This window comes from Halichoerus grypus, chromosome 9 (assembly GCF_964656455.1).
Source record: "Halichoerus grypus chromosome 9, mHalGry1.hap1.1, whole genome shotgun sequence".
Taxonomy (NCBI): domain Eukaryota; kingdom Metazoa; phylum Chordata; class Mammalia; order Carnivora; family Phocidae; genus Halichoerus; species Halichoerus grypus.
The window spans coordinates 114,273,114-114,294,437 of NC_135720.1; the positions used below are offsets into that span (position 1 = coordinate 114,273,114).

General features: G+C 49.3%; 1 long non-coding RNA gene across 1 annotated transcript in view; it reads left to right on the plus strand.

Moving 5' to 3' along the window:
- Positions 1-20,934, plus strand: part of LOC144378993 (uncharacterized) — a 55,912-nt gene extending 34,978 nt beyond the window's left edge. Inside the window, exon 3 of the long non-coding RNA XR_013440958.1 lies at positions 19,818-20,934. This is a non-coding gene — a long non-coding RNA (uncharacterized LOC144378993). The remainder of the gene's footprint in view (positions 1-19,817) is intronic.
- Positions 20,935-21,324: the final 390 nt, after the last annotated feature.

Consider the following 21,324-nt stretch of genomic DNA (forward strand, 5'->3'; position numbering starts at 1 on the left):
GGTTTGCAATGGGAAAGTAGGGGGGGAAGAGTGGCTACGTAGACATTGAAGGCTTGGTATGGGGGGGAGCAGGGGGCAGCAGGAGTTCTGGCGTGTGGGAAGACCTATAACTTGCTCTGGGGGAAAGCCAGCTGGAAGGCAGAAGGTTCTGGATCTCAGTGATGTGACAGGAAGACACCAGGGCAAGGGGGCACAAAGGAGGGGCCCTGTTTCTGGCCCTCATTTAGACCCTACTTTCCAGGGGAGTGAGGCCCAGAGCTGGCTACCTACTTAGCTGAGAGAAAGATGGAAGGAGAAGTGCAGGAAGGGAGAAAATTGGAAAAAGAGCTTTTAAAATAGCAACCTATCATCCAGTCACAGTGTCAGCCAGTGGCCGCAGCAGACAAGCGGCTCGGCTTTGCTCACACCCCGGGGGCAACTCCATCCTGCCTTGCAGGGGTCCCACTCCACAGAGGATGGGGCCCCTGGCTCTGTCTGGGGGGTTTGGGAGAGTTTGTTTTCTTTTTTAATTTTATTTATTTACTTATTTGAGAGAGAGAGAGTGCGTGGGTGCAAGCTGGGGGAGGTAGAGGGAAAGAATCTCAAGCCAACTCTACGCTGAGCACAGAGCCCAACATGGGGCCCGTTCTCATGACCCTGAGATCATGACCTGAGCCAAAACCAAGAGGCAGACGCTTAACCAGCTGAGCCCCCCAGGTGACCCTAGGAAGGCTTTTGACAGGTGGGGGTAGTTTGCTTGGTGCAGGGAGGACCTCACCTGAAGGGATGGGCCTGCACAAGCAAAGGCTAGGAAGGGCAGAGAACTTTCGGGAAAGGTGTCTAGACTGGTGTGACTGGCTTGGAGGAGCCTGTGGGGTGCGGAAGAAGGGGCAGGATGCCAGACCACCAGGGAGCTGACGCTCTGCCAGGTGACAGGAGATTTAGCGGGGCTCAGGTCTGGGCGCACCCCTCCAACTCCCGTGGTCGGTCCGGGAGGTGTGCGATGCCAGGCCGACAGGGGCGGACAGAAATGTGTTTGCTGTGTCCCCCTCACCTCCTGAAACCCAGCCGTCCTTTCATCTGGGCTCACCCTGCTCACCTCCCCGCTTCTGATCTCGTTTAGCGGAGCAATTAAATTTTAGAGGCCCATCAGCACGGTCCTTCGAATGCCAGGTTCTTCCCAGATAGAATTATTTAATAGACTGGATGGTAAGTCTGCGGGCTCCGGCTGGGGCTGCCGACCCACCGAGGCAGAAAATTAATAAACACGGCGCCTGCCCCCGCTGCCCTCTCTCGGCAGGGCCTGGCTGGCCTCTGCTCACTCTCTCCTGCCCGTGGGGGGCTGGCAGGGACAGCTTCCCCGGGCAGGGGCCACTGGAGATTTTGGGAGGAAGGACAGGAAAGCCTCAGGGACTTAGCAGACCATCTCGGGATACTGGGGCCAGTCCGGAAGCCCCTTTCTGCCGCACTGTGGGACATGTTACTTAACCTCTCTGGCCTCAGTCCACTCATCTGTGTAATGGGGTCAAGGTGAGGCTCGCAGAGGTGATACGTGTAAAACGCTCGGCGCGATAACCAGCCCGCGGCGGGAACCCAACAGGCAACAGTTCCTTCCCTCTCCCTCGCAGGTAACCATGATTCCTGTGCTGATGGCGGGGCCTCCTGCCTGGGGGTAGGGAGGAGGAGGGCTGAATGGGGAATAATAGTCACCAGGCGGCTCCTGACTTACAGGGCACGGAAGTGCTGTAGGCTGATTGGAACTTGGATGTGTGGCTTCAGGAAAAGAGGTCCCCACGTCCGGCATCATGGGTAGGAATCTCACTCTCTGCATGTTCTGGGGCAAGTCACTTAGCCTCTTGGGCCTCAGTTTCCTCACCTCTAAAATGGGCACAGGGAGTATGGTGAGGCCTGGTGGAGTATCGGGAGACCATGCTGAGCCCCTGGCATGGCAGCAGGTGTCCTGACAATTCTGCTCGTCTCCCCACAGTGTGTCGGGCAGCCCCCAGGGGAGAGGAGCAGCTGGGGAGAGGTGGAGGGGGCCCAGGAAAGGGTGAGGCGCACTGCTGAGGAGATGAGGAGCATGATTCTGGGGGACAAGGGCCCGATGCTCAGCTTGAATCCCAGGCTCATGTCGGGGGGCAGTGGCTCAGGCTCTTGCTCCCTCCCCACACTATTCCACACCCAGTGGCCCTCTTTGGTGGCTGGTGGGTGGAGCTTGAGGGGGAGGAAGGGAAGAGGGAGCCAAGATATGGGGGGTGGGGGAGGAATCCTGACCTGGGATCCCATATTCTTCTAACAGATATGGATCGCGCATCTACTATATGTGGGGACACACAGGGACGTCAGCAAAGATCCTGTCCTCAGGGAGCTGATGTTAAGCCAAGGCTTAGATGCGGGTCAGCATGGTGGACAGAGAGGGGGACATTGAGTGTGTGGTAGCAGGAGAGGGGGTGCTGCTTCTCATATGGGGCTGTTATGGAGGGCCTCTCTGAGAAAATGACATCTGAGCAGAGCCCTGAAGCAAGCAAGGGAGCACGTGGGTATCTGGGGAAGAGCATGTGGGCAGAGCGTAGAGCCAGTGCCAAGGCCCTGAGGTGGGAGCAAGATTGGTCTGTTGTTTTTTTTTAAAGATTTATTTATTTATTTATTTATTTATTTATTTATTTATTTGACAGAGAGAGAGACACAGCGAGAGAGGGAACACAAACAGGGGGAGTGGGAGAGGGAGAAGCAGGCTTCCCGCTGAGCAGGGAGCCCGATGCGGGGCTCGATCCCAGGACCCTGGGATCATGACCTGAGTGGAAGGCAGACGCTTAACGACCGAGCCACCCAGGCGCCCCAAGTTTGGTCTGTTTGAGCAGCAGAGGCTGCGTACGTGGAAGTGTGGTGCTTGAGGGGAGAGTGGGGGGGCGGGATGAGGTCAGGGATGCGTGAGGACACAGGCCTTGTGTGCACTGTTTCACTGGGAAGAAATGGGGGGCAGGAGAGGGCTCTGAGCAGGAGAGTGACAGGATGGGACAAGGTTTTACCAGGGTTTCTGTGGTTTCTGAGGGGAAACTGAGTATAGAGGGCAAGCGAAGATGCCAGGGACCAGTGAGGAGGCTACTTGAGCTGTCCAGGTAGGAGGTGATGGTGTCCTGAACCAGGGTAGGGACAACGGAGGTAAGAGAAGGGCTGGCTATGTTTTGAGGGTAGAACCAACTAGAAGCACAGACCCAGGGTTGAGTCCAGGATGGTCTGTCTTCCTCAGAGCTCTGGCCAGCTCAAGCCTCCCACCGAGCACATTTCCTATCCCTCAGTGCCTTGACTCTCTTTGGATGACTGGTCCCTCTGCCCCTTCCAGGAACCTTCTGGGGCCTTGGGGAAGCAAGCTATGGTCTGGGGAGAATCTTCCACTGAGGTCTTTCCCTCCTGTTCATTACCCACCCAGGGCATCCTTGCACCCTGGGGTCTGAAGTCTTGAGTGGGGCTGGGAGGAAGGCGCCGCCTCCCGGTGGATGAGAGGGAGGTGTGTGTGTGTGTGTGTGTGTGTGTGTGTGTGTGTGTGTGTTTCTGCCACAGTGGGAGATCCTGCAGGGGTGGTGAATGGCTCTTTAAGGCTGCGGAGGGGGTGATGGGCAGGCAGAATGAGGAGGTGCCACCTTGGGGGAACGTGTCCCTGCGGGTCCTCAGCCTCCTAACCCTGACCTTCCGTCCTTCTGTCGGGCGCCCGCGGCCCAGGTTCCAGGGTCCCAGGTCCCCAGACCTGGAGCCTGCGGTTTCCCGTGCTCTCCTGAGCCCCAGGAATCAGGCGGAGAGAAATCAGCCTTGTTTTCCGTTTTCCTTTTAAAGTACAATGAAAAGGTTCACGATTGCCTGTAAAGAGGGGCTCTGCCTCGCGCTTCCCAGCTTCCCACGCAGCTAGCTGCGCCGAGGGCGGGCCGGGGGGGGGGGGGGGGGGCGGGACCGCGCTGGCCGCTGGGGCCCCACCTCCCATACTACCCGCATCTGCATTCGGCAGCCACTCTCCCCGCTCCCCCGTGTTTCTGAGGTGCCCAAATATGAAGACCGCCAGCGAGGGGTGTGTTCTGAGGTTTACTTTACAATCTGCACCTTTAACTTCCTGGTCCTTGGGGACTATGGCAAGTTCAGGGGCAGTTGGAGCAGGGGAGGGGTGGCAGGGTAGGCGGGGGACACGCGGGGAGGGAGGTTCGAGGGCGCCTCCTCACGCACTCCCTTCCCGCAATTCACCCTTGGCTGCAGACAGGCAGAAGGAAGCTTCAGGGAAGGACACGCAGCGTAGGCAAAGGCCCTGAGGCGGGAGAGAGCCTGCACTTTCAAAGAACTGAGAAAAGAAAGGCTCATGTGTAGAAGGCAGCGTTGCTGATGGGAAATGAGGCTGGCGGGTAGGAGCCGAGGCCCTGCCTGGTGAGGAGTCTGGCTCTTGCTGGAGCCCACTGGGAAGGCTTTAAAGATTTTCAGCAGCAGAATAACATGGTCAAATTAAGAAAAAAAGATTTTTTAAAATTAAAGTACAGTAAACTGGGCTTTTTTTGGGAGGGGATTGTGTACGGTTCTATGAGTTTTTAACACATGTATAGATTCCTGTGATCACCACCACAATCGGTATACTGAACAATTCCATCAGCCCCCAGAACTCCCCTGTGCAATCATCCTACCCTCCACCCCTAAACCCTGGCAACCATTGATCTCTTCTCCGTTGTTACAGTTTTGCCTTTTCCAGAATGTTATGCAGATGGACCTTACTCTGTCACTTGGCATAATGCCTTTGGGATTTATCTCAGTCCCTTTTCGGTACTGAGTAGTATTTCATTGAATGGATGCACCACAGATTGTTTATCCCTTCGCTTATTGATGGGTATTTGGGTTGTTCCCAATTTTCGATGATTAGGAATATAGCTGCTGTAAACATTCATCTACAGTCTGTGTGTGTGTGCCTGTGAGTTTTCATTTCTCTAGAATTAATACTCAGGAGTGGGACTGCTGGGTCCTTTGATACGTGTATATTTAACTTTATGAGAAACTGCTAATCTGTTTTCCAGAGTGGCTGTATAATTTGTATTCCCACCAGCAATGTAGGAGAATTCCAGTTGCTCCAGATCCTCATCCGCATCAAATATTTTTAATTCTAGTTGTTCTTTCGGTGTGCAGTGATATCTCATTGTGATTTTAATTTGCTTTTCTCTAATGACTGATGATGTTGAGCATCTTTTCATGTGCATATTTGCCATTCATATATCCTCTTTGGTGAACTATTAAAGTCTTTTGCTCATTTTAAAACTTATTTTGTTGTTGTTGCTGTTGTTTACTGTTGAGTTTTGAGAGTTCTTTATATATTCGAGATGCAGGTGATTTATAAATATTTTCTTCCCAGTCTGTAGCTTGCCTTTTTGTTCTCTTAACAGCATCTTTCACAGAGCACAAAAATGTTTAATTTTGATGAAGTCCATTTTATCTATTGTTTTCATTATGGATTGTGCTCTTGGTGTCATATCTAAGAACTCTGACTTTAGGTTGTGAAGATTTTCTCCTATGTTTCCTTCTAAAAGTCTTATAGTTTCACACTTAACATATAGATTTATGATTCACTTGGAGTTAATTTTTGTATAAATTGTGAGGTTTAGGTTGAGGTATATATTATATATATGTATATGTGTGTGTGTGTATATATATATGTATGTGTATATATATATATATATCTCCACTTGTTCCAACACTACTTGTTGAAAAGGCTACCTTTTCTCCATTGAATTGCCTTTGTACTTTTATCAAAATCAATTGACCATATTTATGTGGGTCTATTTCTGAGCTCTCCATTCTGTTCCATTTCCCTAGTTGTTTATCCCTTGTTAATACCACCTTTCCTTTATTATTGCAGCTTTATTAAGTTTTAAAATTGGGTGGTGTGATTCATCCAACTTTTTCTTTTTTCAAAATTGTTTTGGCTATTTTAGTTTCATTGTCTTTCTATATAAATTTTAGAATCAGCTTGCATGTATCTACCAAAAAATCTTACTAGGGTTATGATAGGAGAGAATTGACGTTAAACTATATCGAGTCCTCCAATTCATGAACATGGTATGTCACTCCATTTATTTAGGTCTTCTTTGCTTTCTTTCATCGGCATTTGTAGTTTTCAGTGTACAGATGCTGCACATGTTTTGTTATATTAATACCTGAGTGTTTTATTTTAGGGAACTATTGTAAATGATATTGTTTTCTAAAATTTTGGTCTCCAAGTGTTCATTGCTAGTATATGTAAATATAATTAATTTTTGCGTATTGACCTTATATTCTGCAACCTTACTCAACTCATTTGTAAGTTCTAGGAGCTTTTTGGGTAGATTCCATATTTTCTACAAAAACAATCCAGTTGTCTGCAAATGGGGACCATCTTATTTCCTCCTTTCCAATCTGTATACCTCTTATCTCTTTTTTTTGCTTCATTGCGTGGGCTAGGACTTCCTGCATGATGTTGAATAAGAGTGATGGGAGTAGACACCCTTGCCTTGCTGCTGATTTTGGAAAAAGCATTTTGTTCTTCATTATTAGGTATGATGTTAATTGTGAGTTTTTGTAGATATCCCTTATCAGATTAAGAACGTTCCCTTCTATTCCTAATTTGCCGAGAGCTTTTTACTATGGATTGATGTTGAAGTTTGTCAAATGATTTTTTCTGCTTCAATTAATATGGTCATGTGATTTTTCTTCTTGAGTCTATTAATATGGTGGATTATATTGATTGATTCTCAAATACTGAACCAGCCTTGCATTCCTGGGATAAACCTCACTTAGTCATGGTATATTATTCACTCTATTTATTGCTGATTCTATTTGCAAATATTTTGCTGAGGATTTTTTAAAATCTGTGTTCTTGAGGGATATTGGCCTCTGGTTTTCTTTTCCTTTACTACCTATATCTGGCTTTGGTATCAAGGTAATGCTGGCCTCATGAAATAGGTTGGGAAGTGTTCCCCTTTCTATATTCTGGAAGAGATAGGTGTTATTTCTTCTTTAAATGCTTGGTTAAATTTGCCAGTGAAGCTATTTGGGCTGGGAGATTTCTTTTTTGTAATCATTGAATTGAATTTACAAATTCAATTTTTTAAAATAGATACTCTTTGGATAATCTGTTCCTTCTTCTTCTCCTTTCTCCTCCCCCTCTTCTCCCTCCTCCTCTTCTTCTTCCTCCTCCTCCTTTTCTTCTTCTTCTTCTTCCTCTTCCCCTTCCTCTTCCTCTGATCTGTTTCTTCTTGAGTGAGTTTTGGTAGTTGTGTCTTTCAAGGAGTCAGTCATTTCATCTACCCTGTTGAATGTAATGTGTGTAGAATTGGTAAGAGTATTCTCTCATTATCCTTCTAATGTCAGAGTCTGTAGTGACATACATCTTTCATTACTAATATTGATAATTTGTGTCTTCTCTTTGTTCTTTGTCAATTTGACTAGTGGTTTATCGATTCTATTGATCTTTTCAAATAATCATCTTTTATTTTATTAATTTTTTCCTATTGCTTTTTTTATTTTCAATTTCATGGCTTTCTGCTCTTAATTCCTTTCTTCTGCTTGCTTTGGGTTTATTTTGCCCTCCCCCACCCCCACCTCCAGTCTTATAGTTTCTCAAGATGGAACTTGGATTGATGTTTTGAGACCTTTCTTTTAATGTAAACATTTTAAAGCTATGAATTTCCCTATAAGCCCTACTTTAGCTACATGTCACAAATTTTGACTTGTAATTTTATTTTTGTTCCTTTCGGATGTTCTTGAGACTTTTTCTTTGACTTGTAGATTATTTATAAGTGTGTTGTTTTATTTCCAGTGTTTGGAAATTACCAGTTACCTTTTTGTTATTGACTTTAATTTAATTTCATTATGGTTGGAGAACATTCTTTGTATGACTTCAACTTTTAAAATTTGTTAACATTTGTTTTATGACCCAGGATATGGTCTATACTGGTGAATGTTCTATGTGCCCTTGAAAAGAATGCATATTTGGCTGTTGATAGGTGGGTCCTAAAAATGTTATTTAGATCCAGTTTGTTGGTGGTGTTGTTCAGTTCTATATCCTTATGGATCTGTATACTTTTTCTATCAAAGGCTGAGAGAATTATTGAAATCTTCACCCATACTTGTAGATTTTCTCTATTTTTTGGTTCAGTTCTGTTAGTTTTTGCTTTATGTATTTTGAAGCTTTGTTGTTGGGTGCTTAACATTTAGGAGTCTTATGTCTTCTTGGTGAATTGACCATTTTTTTAATCAGTATTAAATGTCCCTCTTTATCCCTGTTAATTTTCCTTACTCTGAAATCCACCTTGCCTGTTACTAAAAGAGCCACTATAGCTTTCTTTTCTTTTTTTTTTAAGATTTTATTTATTTATTTGACAGAGAGAGACACAGCGAGAGAGGGAACACAAGCAGGGGGAGTGGGAGAGGGAGAAGCAGGCTTCCCGTGGAGCAGGGAGCCCAATGCAGGGCTCGATTCCAGGACTCTGGGACCATGATCTGAGCCGAAGGCAGACGCCCAATGACTGAGCCACCCAGGTGCCCCTATAGCTTTCTTTTTATTACTGTTTACAAGGTACATCTTTTTCCATCCTTTTACTATTAACTATCTATTACAAAATGGTTTTTTTTAATAGACAACGTACTGTTGAGTCTGACTAGTTTTTTACTCACTCCAATAATCTCTGATTTTTAATTGGAAATTTAGGTCATTTGCTTTTAATGTAATTATTGATATGCTTGGATTAGAACTTCCTTTCTTAAAAAAAAAAAAGATTTATTTATTTATTTTAGAGAGAGACTACGATGGGGAGGGGCAGGGGGAGAGGGAGAAAAAGTCTTAAGCAGACTACTTGCTGAGTGTGGAGCCTGATGAGGGGCATGATCCAATGACCCCAAAATCACGACCTGAGCTGAAACCAAGAGTTGGCTGCTCAATGAACTGCGTCACCCAGGCGCCCCTAGAACTTCCATTTTATAATTTGATTTCCATTTGTTCCCTTTGTTATTAGTTCCTCTGTTTCCCCCCGTCTGCTTTCTGTTGGATTATTTGACTATTTTTCTGTATTCTATTTTAATTTATTTATTGAGGGGTTTTTTTTGTTTTTTTGTTTGTTTTTTGTTTGTATTTTTTACTGTTCTTGCCTTGTATACTTTTTTTTCTTTTACCTTAGGAAGGCTGAGTAGATTCTAAATTACTTTCCCAAGTTTTCATAAAGCTCCTTGAGACAATACAAACTAAGTCTAAAAGAATCTGTCAAGATTCTCATTTTTTAGATTTCTGAGAGAAACATAAGCTACCACTTGAAAACACATTGTATTATTTTACTATGTGCATGCCTTCAAGGAACTGGATCCACCTGGATTTCCCTGAACTAGGAGGAAGGTGTTCTGCTTAAAGGCTGTGCGAACTTTCTTCAGAGTTTGGCATCCCATTTCATAGATGTTGGCTTCAGTAGATCCTGAAGATTTTCTTCAGGGGTCTTTGCCCTTGGAATCAATGAGATTTAATGTCTGCTCTGTCCTCGGATTCCTGGGGACCCTACAGAAATCTCTTAATCCATTTCCATTTTTCTAGAATCATAATAAATTGACTATATTTTCTCTGATCCAATGAAGATAAATCTTTTCCTCTCAAAGATATGAAGTTATGGATTTTTTTTTTCATTTTTATAGAAATATAGTGGAAACCAGTATACTCAGCATTTTCTCAACAGAAACACAATGAGGCAGCACTTCTTCACTCTATCACCCTATAAGGTGATTGAATCAGAGCCAGAAATAGCTTTTAGAGATCATTTAGTGTAGCCCCTCATTTCATAGAGGAGGAAACTGCAAGGGAGAGAAGTAAAATGATTTGCTTAAATCCAACAATAAGGTAAGAATGAGACCGGGACCCAACTCCTGTGTCCCTGGCACTCAGTTCCATGTGCTTTCCAGATTCTAGGCTAATGTTTCTGTGCTCCTAAGGTATTTTATGGTGGTGACTCTGAAGCATCATATGGTCTCAAAATGATGAATTAAATCTTATTCATGCTTATATTGTTATATCCTTGCAAATAGCGATGCCAAGTGTGAGGTATATTATCTATGATAACTTGATTAATCAAAATTTTTGGTTAAACGGAGCATTTCATTTTCCAGGCATCTCTGGAACATAGTGGACACTCAAGATAATATTAACTGATTTAAGTTGTTGCCATCAACAGAATTTTTTTAAACAGAATTTTCTGTACTTACATTTTTTCTGAAAAAGAAAATTTTTAATTTTAATTATTATTTTTAAAAATGGAAATATGATTGATATGTAACATTAATTTCAGGTGTACAACATATTGATTCAATATTTGTATATATTGGGAAGTGATCACCACAATAAATCAAGTTAACACCCATCACCATACATACTAATGAATTTTTTTTCTTGTGATGAGAATTTTTTAAATGTACTCCCCTCACTAGTAACCTTCAAATATACAATCCAGTTTTATTAACTATAGTCACTATGTTGTACATTACATATAGTTTTTTTTTTTTTTTTTAAGTGGTGGATCTAGTGATTACAATACATATACTTAACTTTTCTGACTACTCAGCAAATTTTGTTTGAACAAGGTCATCTGGCCACAGTGTGGGGTTGCAGGGATGTCAGTAAGGATCAGGATTACCAGATTTAGCAAATAAAAATACAAGATGATCCTTGAAATACTATGAGAATTTCATAGAATTTTAACTAGAAAAGAATTTCAAATAAGCAATGAAAAATTGTTCTGTATAAGTATGTCCCATGCTATATTGGGATATACTTATACTTTAAAAGTAATTTTTTAAAATCTGAAATCCAAATTTTATTGGGCATCCTGCATTTTATCTGATAACCCTAGTTAGGATGTTATTTCAAGTGAAGGTGCCCAGGATGAGGGGTGGTGGCTATGAGATGGGTGCAAGTAGACTGATCCATAAAGAAATGGGAGGTAAAATCTAGAGGACTTGGTGATGGATGCGACATGGGAGAGAGAGCGAGAGAGAGATGAGTCAGGATGGCCCTACGGCAACGTGTGACCGATGCCTCATCAGATGGAGACTGGCACCGTCGCTGAGATGGGGAAGCCAGGAGAAGGACTGGGTTGAGCTGCAGTGGGCAGTTGGGATGTACTGATTAGTGTGTCTTTGAGACATGCAAGTGGAGGTGAGAGGCCGGTGCTTGGCTCTCAGATGCAGGTGTCTGTGGGGTCCGCTAGGCAGAGAGCACACTGTGCGGGGGATAGGAGGACCAGGGCCCCGCCTAGGAGTCTGACACAAGTGGCCACATGGAGGAGGAGGACCCGGCAGAGGAAGCTGAGAAGACGCATCCCAAGAAGGAAGAGGGAAACAAGCAGAGAGTGTGTCTCAAGGTATAGGGAGTGGGCAGTGGTACCAAACCCACCTGAGAGGCGGAGCAAGCTGAGTCCTAGAAGCCAGAGGGAGGTGGGGTTGAAGGATGTTTCATTTTTCCTTTGGATGGGAGAGACTTGAGTCTGTTTAAACGTAAATGATGGGAGAGAGAGAGAGTGAGTGTGAAGGAGCGACTGGTGGCTGGATTGTAGAGATTCTCCAGAAAAGGGGAGAAGTTATACTGCACAGGTGGGCGGTGGTGAACGTGACCTTGGCCGGGAGGAAGGACCCGTTCTCCAAACCACTGGGACTGGCTTCATTTGGGTTCCCTGAAAGCAGAGCCTGAGACAAGACTTGGTACAAGTTAAACTCCAAGTTTAACTCGGAAACAGGTTTATCTGTGAGGTGATCCTAGGAAATAAAAATGAGGGAGTGGAAGGAGTGAGAGAAAGAAAAGGAAAAGCTAAGGTGGGACAGGATTATCGAGCTGGTCACCACTATGGGCAGCGGGAGGTTGCTCCTTCTGAGACCTCAAAGGAACCTGCAGAATGCATCTCAGCATTGTCCCTCAGAAGGACATTTGTCTGTCTGCACCCATCTTCCATGAACGAGGTTGCCCCTGGGGTATTGACCCCCTACACCCTCGGTCTGCTGTGTCTGCAGGCTGCATGAGTGCTGTCGCTGCCCTCTCCCCGCAGAGAGAGTGGATGGGCCCCGTTGGGGTGCTTGAGTATGGAGAGTTGTCTACAGCCAGAATCCCAGGAGGGCCGATGGGATATGGAGCAGGGCGCTCAGATCATTATCACAGGGATGGGGTGGGCAGTCAACAGGCAGGAAGGTGAAGGGATCACTGGGGGTTCCCCCAGGAGGAAGGAAGGAGGTGCTGTGTTGAGGCAGGAAGGAAGTGGTGGAAAAGCCAAGGAGAAGGACACAGAAGACCTGGAGGGACGAACCTATTCATTGAAGGGGTGAGAGAAGCCAGAGTAGGTGGATCCAGGTGGGTGGGTTTCAGGGCCAAGTGGGACTGGGCGGGGCTTCCACTGCAGCCTATAGGGGCCCCCAAATTCCTCCTTGACCTCATCCATCTTCCATCCTCCCCCTCACTCACCCTGCTCTGGCCACACTGGTGACTAAACTGTCCCTGGGACTCACCAACATTCCTGCCTTTGCCCTCCCTGTCCCTTCTATTTGAACCCCCCCCCCACTCCCTATACCAACAGGGCTCCCTCCTCACTCCCCTTGCCAGAGAGGCGCTCCCGAGGACCTGATAGAAGACAGCACCACCCTCCCTCTCTGACCTGCTGTGGTCTGTCTGCTCAGCACACATCACCAGTGGACATTGTCACGGATGTTCATTCACCTGTGCATTGTTTATGCTTGTCACCCCTCCTGCTCATCTCACTCCTTGAGGCCAGGGTTTGGGTCTGGTTGGATCCGGCTGCACGGCCTACTCAGTGCTGGCACAGCACCTGGCACAGAGTAAGTGCTCAGCACCTGTTGCTGAACGAATGAGCCTGAAGACTGAGGCCCAGAGAGAAGTGGCTTTGGCGCCGCAGGGGTCAGCTCACACCTGCTGCACGGGGAGGCTTTGTGCTGGCTGCCGAGGACACCGGGAGAAAGACGAGTGGACGATCAGGGCCACCACTCTGAGAGGCCCTCAGGGCTGTGGGCACAGGGGGAGGCTTTCCGGAGAGGTGGCACTTGAGTTCCCAAGGTGTCAGGAGCTGGCTGGCTGAAGAACCGGAGAGGGAGCGCTCGGCAGCAGAAACGGTGTGTGCAGAGACACCGGGCATGGGACAGGCCTTTCTGGGAATTGGAAGCATGCTGTGGGTACGGTGGGGGGCGGAGGGAGGCTGGCAGGGAGCAGGGAGGGCATGGTTTGGGGTGATTTCTAGATACACAGGCAGGGGCTGGATCAGGAAGTGCTTTGTGCCCTGGACCACAGGGGCTTGGGATTTATAGCTTAAGCTGCTGGGAGCCCCTGAGATGCTATAAGCAGGTGAGGGACATGATCTGATTTGTAATTTAGAAAGCTCTCGGTGGCTGCTTTGCAGAGGAGGGAGAGACCTGGAAGCCAGGAGACCAGTTAGGGATGATTACAGTCAGTCTTCCAGACCAAGACGGGAATCTGAACCCAGGCGGTGGCCGTGGGGAGAGGTGTCTGGGAGACTTTGCCAGGGCTGGGGAGGGGAGGCGTCCAGGTGTCCATGTCTGAGGGCAGCACCTGCTGGCGCCGGGGGAGGGACGTCCGTGTGCTCGGGGCTGCGGTGGCAAGAACAGAAACCCCAGTGCAGGCAGCCGGGATGAAGAGCAGGGCTGGCTCCATAATTTGTAGGGCCTGATGGGCTCCCCTGTTGGAAAATCATGAATCATTTCAAGGTGGCAATAGCAGGACCTCAGGCCGGGTGTGGGGCCTGTGGGACTGCCCAGGTCACATGGCTGCGAAGCTGGCCTGGGAGGGGGTCAGCTTTGGCTCACAGAATCTGGCGGAAGACTCGAAGTTAGGAGAGTCAGGGAGGCAACGTGGCCTTCAGACAGCTGCCAAGAAGACACTGAAGGGCTCACAGGACCCTCAGCCACCAATACTGCAGTTTAGGGGGAAAGGTATGGGCCTTCACAGCAGAAATAGGGGAGGGCATGTCGAGTTAGCGAACTGGCTCTTAGATGGTCCGCAAGGGAAGTTGAGGTGCACAGAGCCTCACCTCCTGCCGCTCCTCGCTGACAGGACATCTTGCTTTGCTCGCGGTTCAGGCTCTAGCCCCTCTGTAAAGAGTATAAGTTTGGCCCTTTGAGCCAAGACTGGGGAGGGGGGGCGCTGCTGGAGATGAGGTCCCTCCCCAACCAGACCACGCAGATATGCTGGAGGCCAGTGTGCCACACCATCCTCCCAGAGGCTCCAGATCCTTCCAAGTCTGCATATTTACTCCTCCCCTCCGTATAGGCTCCTCCGTGTCAGCTTTTTAGCCCCAGCCTTCTGCTGAAGGAGCTCATTCTTCACCATCCAAGTGTCAGAAAAGCCAATTCAAAGGGGCTTAGTTTTCATTATTTTTATTTATTTAACACCAGTATTTCCAGGTGTATGTGCACGCATATATATCTAAAGGGTTTACAAATGATTCACTTTTATCCACATAGCAACCCAATGAGATAGGTCTTCTCCTTCTCCCTGCATGTTCTTCTCCTTCTGAATTTGACAAATGGGGAAAGCTGAAGTAGGTTGCTTAACAAGATGTCAGGAGGTTGAGCAGATCCAGGGTAGTACAGTGGCTCAGCACATTATCTTAGACCGCATTTCTGCTCATTATTCCATTCAGCTATTCTCAGCATGTCAGCCATGTTTCCCTTCATGGTCACAAGGTGGCTGCCACATCACATACTCACACCTCAGTATCCAAGAGCAGAAAGAAGGGCTCCTCTTCTAGCACAGGGCTTTCTTTTCAGCAGGGAGTAAAACCTTTCCCAGAATCCCTGGGCAAATTTCTCTTTATGACTTATTGGCCCAAACCGGGTCACATGCCCACCTTTAAACCAATCACTGGCAACGGGGAGCAATGGGCTAGCTGTGATTGGCTTTGGCCTTGGGGGAGGAGCCTTCCTTCCCTGAGCCCCCACAGAAGAAGACTGGGCAGCTGCTGCGTGGGTGTGACTGCTTTGCTTCTCAAAGGGTCAAACCTTTTTGCTTCCCCACTTTCTGAAACCATCAGAGGAATTCAAGTAAGTGTCTAAGAGTCAGAAATGGCAGGGCCCCTGTGTGGCTCAGTCATTAAGCATCTGCCTTTGGCTTAGGTCATGATACCAGGGCTCTAGGATCGAGTTCTGCGTGGGGCTCCCTGCTCAGCAGGGAGTCTGCTTCTCCATCAACTCCCCCCGCTTCTCAGACCTCTCCTTGGGTCGCTTTTCCACTGTTCACCCCTTAAATATCGGGGTTCCTCAGGGTTCACCCTGGGCCCCCCTTCTCTTCTCAGTCTACATCTTCCCACCCATCACCCCTCCCACCGCTCCCCCCCCAGCCCCGGGGCCAGAATCCCCACCTCTGGGCCAGCGTCTCCCAGTCTTTCCCCTCCAGACTCCAGTCTGTACCTGCCTACTGGTGACACCTCCACCTGGACACCCCCCAAGTCCTCAAACCAATGGGCCAACTCAGAATCTTCACCTTCCTCCTCGTTCCTGCTCTTCCTTTCTTCTTCCCTATCTTGGCCAGTGGCTTGCTTCATCTTCTCCCGCCAGGCAAATGAGGAGATCTGGAATCATTTTTAATCCCCCCCCCACCTCCAGTAAATCAATGAGCCAAGTGGAGTCTTCAGAATTGTCTTCCAAACCTATTCTCAAATCCGCAGCCTGCAGCCACAGCCCTGGTTCAAGCTTTTAGCCATCTCTCTCTCTCTCTTTTTTTAAGATTCTGTTTATTTGGGCGCCTGGGTGGCTCAGTCGTTAAGCGGCTGCCTTCGGCCCAGGTCGTGATCCCAGAGTCATGGGATCAAGCCCCACATCGGACTCCCTGCTCCGCGGGAAGCCTGCTTCTCCCTCTCCCACTCCCCCTGTTTGTGTTCTCTCTCTCGCTGTGTCTCTCTCTGTCAAATAAATAAATAAAATCTTAAAAAAAAAAAAAGATTCTGTTTATTTGTCAGAGAGAGAGAGAGAGTACAAGCAGAGGGAGAAGCAGGCTTCCCGCTGAGTAGGGAGCCCGATGCAAGGCTCGATCCCAGGACCCTGGGATCATGACCTGAGCCGAAGGCAGACGCCCAACAACTGAGCCACCCAGGCGCCCCGCTTTAGCCATCTCTGCCTAGAGCACTCCTGACGCCCCCTTGCTGGCCCGCCTGCCTCAGGCCACCGGGTGCTGATCCAGTCCTTGGAAGTGCTGGCAGGGACGATGGCCACACTGTACTGCGGAACTGGCTCCCAGGAGAGCGGTGCTTCTGTCTGATCAGGAAGGCTGATTCCCAGGCCAACATTAGAGCTGTTCATTTAAGAACACATCCCGCACCCTGCAGCTGAGAGTCGGGTCTGGAAGCCGGGAGGAGGATGCCCCTGTCTCCTGCAGTAGTCTCTGCAGGATGCTGGAGGCTGGACCCTGGATGCTGCAGAGCCACCCCGTGTCTCTTCTTCCTTGCCAGCTAGAAACAGACAAGGCAAGAGAAAGACGGCCACACCTCACTGCACCTTCCAGATCATGGACGACTGCTTCCACCTGGTAGAACCTAATTCAGATTTTTTAAAATACATATTTTATTTATTTATTTGAGAGAGATCGAGATCACAAGTAGGGGGCAGGGGCAGAGGAAGAGGGAGAAGCAGGCTCCCCACTGAGCGGGGAGCCCAATGTGGGACTCTATCCTAGGACCCTGGGATCATGACCTGAGCTGACGGCAGATGCTTAATTGACTGAGCCATTCAGGTGTCCCCCCAATTCAGATTGTTTTAGGCAGAACTTAATTCAGAAAATTCAGATTTTATTTTATTTTTTATTTTATTTTTATTTTTTTAAAGATTTTATTTATTTGACAGAGAGAGAGACAGCGAGAGAGGGAACATAAGCAAGGGGAGTGGGAGAGGGAGAAGCAGGCTTCCCGCCAAGCAGGGAACCCAATGTGGGGCTCGATCCCAGGACTCTGGGATCACGAGCTGAGCCAAAAGCAGACACTTAACGACTGAGGCACCCAGGTGCCCCAGAAAATTCAGATTTTAAAACTTAGCTGCAAGGGAGTCTGGAAATGTAGTGTCTAGCTTGCCAAGCCCTGCCGGACCAGCAGGTGTGCCAGACGGGAGTGAGAATGGTTGCTGAGGGCCAGTCCACGGCTGTTCCAATCCACCCTCCTTTTTGCACCCAAGGAATATTCTGAAACATCGGTCAGTTAACGTCATTTCACTGTGCTGACTTCCCCCAACCCCCAGTGCTCCTGGGAGAAAGTTGGTCTCTCCAGCCTCGATTGGTGTCTGTCCTCATGATGTGACCAGGACTACCTGTCAAGTGCCACCATTCCTTAAGACTCAGCCCCACGTCTCCTCCCAGCCCCTCACTTCCACCCAGCAATGGCACCTTGAATGCATCTCGGGTGTGGCCCCTTCTGAATTACGTGTGGGTTGTATGGGACTCTCCTCTGCCCCCCTCCTCTTCGGGTCCTCACATATAGGGAGTGTGTCCTTCATCTTGCGATCCACAGAACCTAGTGTGGGAATACGGAGACATCACAGCAATTGCTTATAGGATACTTACCATGTGCCAAGTGCTAAGTGTTTTATATTTATTAACTCATTTGATCTTCCTTAACAGCCCTCCCAGGGCATGTGGCAGAGGCCACTCTCCATCTGTCATTGTTCCCTTTCTCCTCCCTGGGCACATGACTTGACCCATCTCCCAGCCTGCCTTACAGCCCAGCCAGCCCGTGTAACACTTTCTCAGTGAGGAAACCTGAGCCGAAGGGAGGTGTGCCTCCCCACTCCTTCCCCTCGGCCAGCTGGCTAGCGGGACACAGAGGAGACCCCGCTGAAACCAGGGGTACACCGGCAGGGCCCCTGGGCCGGGGGAAGCCATAGGAGGGAAAGAGCCTGACCCACCTGCTGCCATGAGCTACCCTTCCCGGGCTACAATGTGAGTGGGAAATAAGCAGCCATTGCATTTGGGGTCGATCATGGTAGTTTAGCTTGCCCTGACTGATGTGGGGGAGGCTGCCGTCATTCCCACGTGATTATCTGCATTCTGCAAGTGGGGAAACTGAGGCACGGGGCCTTCGGTAACTTGCCCTGGGTCACACAGCTAGTAAGTGGAGTGCCAGGATGAATCCAGGCAGCTTGGTCCCCATGCTCTGTGTCCTCAGTTGGCTCTGAGGAAGTTGGGGGCAGAGGGGGACAGTGGGGACCTGGAGGCTGCTAGCTGAGGGGCTGGACCGGGACGCTGGGAGAAGGCAGAGGTCAGAAACAGTAGCAGAAGGGGGACCTAGCTCCGGGGAACAGGGGAGGGAGCAGGGGAAGGGGGCTGGTGAAGGGGAAAGAGGTGCAGGGGGTGTGGTCAGCAGCTCCCCCCTGAGAGGGGCCGAGTGGAGTGAGGTGGTCCTTGTGTGTGGAGATGGGAGGGGTCAATACAGATCTGAGTATCACAGATGGAACCCATGCGGTCAGGACTCCAGGGAGCCTTGGCCATCCTCTGGTGCACCTGCTACTGAGGAGGAAACAGGCTGGGGTGGGGAGGGGTTAAGCGGCTTGCTACAAATCCCAGGGTGTGTGTGTGTTTTAACTCCAGAAGATGACTTGTGTGACACATGCTCAGCTCCAGACTCACATCTGGAGCCCCGGGTAACCCCGGGCACCCCCGCCAGCCCCTGGCTCATCCCGGTGTCACCATGCTTATTAACTGTTGCACTCGCAGAGAAATAACTGCTAGCATGTTAAAGACGGCATTCATTAATTAACCAGGCACTTCATTGAGAGTCAGTGGTGTAATTGTTATTCGTGGTGGATAAATACTAATTGAATATTAAGAACATATTTGTGCAGAAGGAGTCGCTTCGGGAGTAAGCCGTGCCCTTTGTCAGCCAGATGTTTGGCCTCGTTATGGAGGCTGAGTCATTAGCCAGGAACACCCCGGCATTCAGGCTCTGCTGTTCCGTGTCAGGGAAGGACAGGCTCTCAGGTGGTAAAAGACGGGGGCTGCGGAGGGTGTTGCCACAGACAGACCTGGGAAATAACGGTTTTATTAAGCAGATGGCAAATATGTATTGAGCTTTAACTTAGGCAATTCTAGGTGTGATTTTAGGCACTGGAGAATACCTCCTTCCCCTTGAAGTCCTTAGACATCTGGTTTAATCCCAGCCAGGGAGACAGGCAGGGTGGGGCCTGTAAATTCCATTTTACAGGTGGGAAAATTGAGGCTGTGTGAGGCCAGGTGACTTGCTCAGAATCACGAAGCCACGGAATTGCAGTCTCCTTGCTTCCAGCTATGGCCTCATTCCTTGTGGCCGGTAGCTCAGGCTCGGCCCCCAGATCCCTGGTCAGCCAAGGAGAGATGACTGTCTCCCCTTGGTTCTTTGGAGTCCCCATGTCTTAGGACTGACTTGGCCCTCCCCAGCTTTCCAGTCCTCCTTACTGGCTCAGTCCTGCCAAGGCTGCATGAAGTCATGTAGTAAGGATTGGAGGCTCTGAAGCCAGAATTCTTGGAATCAGTCCAACCTCTTACATGCTAAGAAATCTTGGGGCAAATTACTTAAGTTCTCTGTGCCTCAGTTTCCAAATGATGAAAAGCTTTCCTTCTTTTCCCCTCACCACCCGGAGAGACACAGATATGTGCCAGGTATGCTGCTTGCTAGGAAGAACATGCGCTGTCCTCTTGGCCAGATGCTATTGGGCAGTGAACAACCTGCCCGACTGTATGTGGCAGCCTTGCTTTCAGGGTTGTTATGAGAGTAAATAAGATATCACACCTAATTTATGTTCGTAATCCTCCAATTTTCTGATTCTACCTCCTGAAGAACTGGGCGTGACTTTGCTGTTACCACATGCTGCCGGCAGCCTCCTGTACAAGGGCTGATAAAAGGATGTTGACACATGGAGCAAGAACATGGAAGGAGACAGCTCTTATCACAGCACCAAAAACAGCAGAAGGTCTGCAGAGCCTGGTAACAAATCCTGGTCCTGGACCCTCAGAGCCCCTGAAGGAGGAGCCTTCCCTCTGACCCAGGTCCAGCCTCTGAGTCACTTGGTCTTGGGGAGAGCTAGCTGAGAACCATGTGAAACTCTCAGTTTGGGCTCCCCCAGAGGCAGGCCCTGAGACCAGAATTCAAATCCAACTACACTCAAGTTTAATTGGGAGGGGATCCCAGGACAGGCTGGGAGGCTGGAAGGCAGTGCCCTGGGCAGAGAGGGCTCAAGCCCCCTAGGGGCCTCTGGGAGGGGTGCAGAGCAAGCCCACAGTTACCTCACCAGGGGCTTCCAATCCAGGGCTGCCGTGAAGGAGGGCGGCGCTGACCTGGCATCATGCTCAGAGAGACTTCTGGCTTGGCATCGAGCCGGTGGGCTCTGAGTGGAAAGGGCCTAGGGGATATGGCAGCAGTGATGATCAGCCCCACAGCAAAGCGCCTTGTCACTGCTCACTGTGAGTGAGTGCCCTGCGAGTCTGGGCCGGGAGGGCCTCTTCCAGCTGAAGAATTGGAAGAGGACACCCCAGGGGCTTCTGGCCTAGGGACTGTCCTTGCTGTGTGCAGGCACCATTGTATTATGTCATCCCCATGATGCAGGTCCTCTTAGGAGTCCCCTCAGAGGAAGTGAGGCTCAGAAGGGTTTAGTGCCTTTCTGTCATCACAGAGTTACTGAGTGCAGAGTCGAGTGGCTCCAGAGCCCATGCTCCCTGGCCTACATGATCCATGCTGTTGGAAACCCACCAGGCCCAGAGGGGTCCACAGCCTCTTGCCCACTTGTCCCAAGCCTCCCCATTTCCTCCTCTGAGGACATTTGAACCCATCAGGGTGGACTGTGGTGGGTATGAGTGCTCTGCTCCCCGAGTGGATGGAGCCCGGTCCCGGCAGGGCCGTGCTGAGGAGGGTGAGGCCAGGATGGCGAGAGCCAGGAGACATTTGTCTCCCACCAAAATCTCTGTCGTTTCTTGTGCTTGGACCTGGCTCACAGCGAGGGGGGGATCTAAATGAGGTGGCTATCTCCTCAAGGTCCCCCAGGGCAACCTCGCAGAGCCCCTGGGCTTGGTGAGATCAGCGGAGTGATCTGGGGGTGATGTCAAGGAAGAGACCTCAGAGGGGCTCACGCCATGACCCGTACAGCCTGGGGTGTTGGGTCTCTGGCAACCAAGGTGATGCTTGAGAGAGGCCAGGACGGCCCAAGGCATTGGCCCCGAGGCACACTGGGGCCCCCCCCGCCACTGCGGTCTCCTCGTCACAGGCCCCCCACTCTACCAGCGGAGCTCTCCTGGGAAGCTGATGACATCAGAAGTGCCCCAGGAAGCCACCCACCCCCAGGGAGACAGAC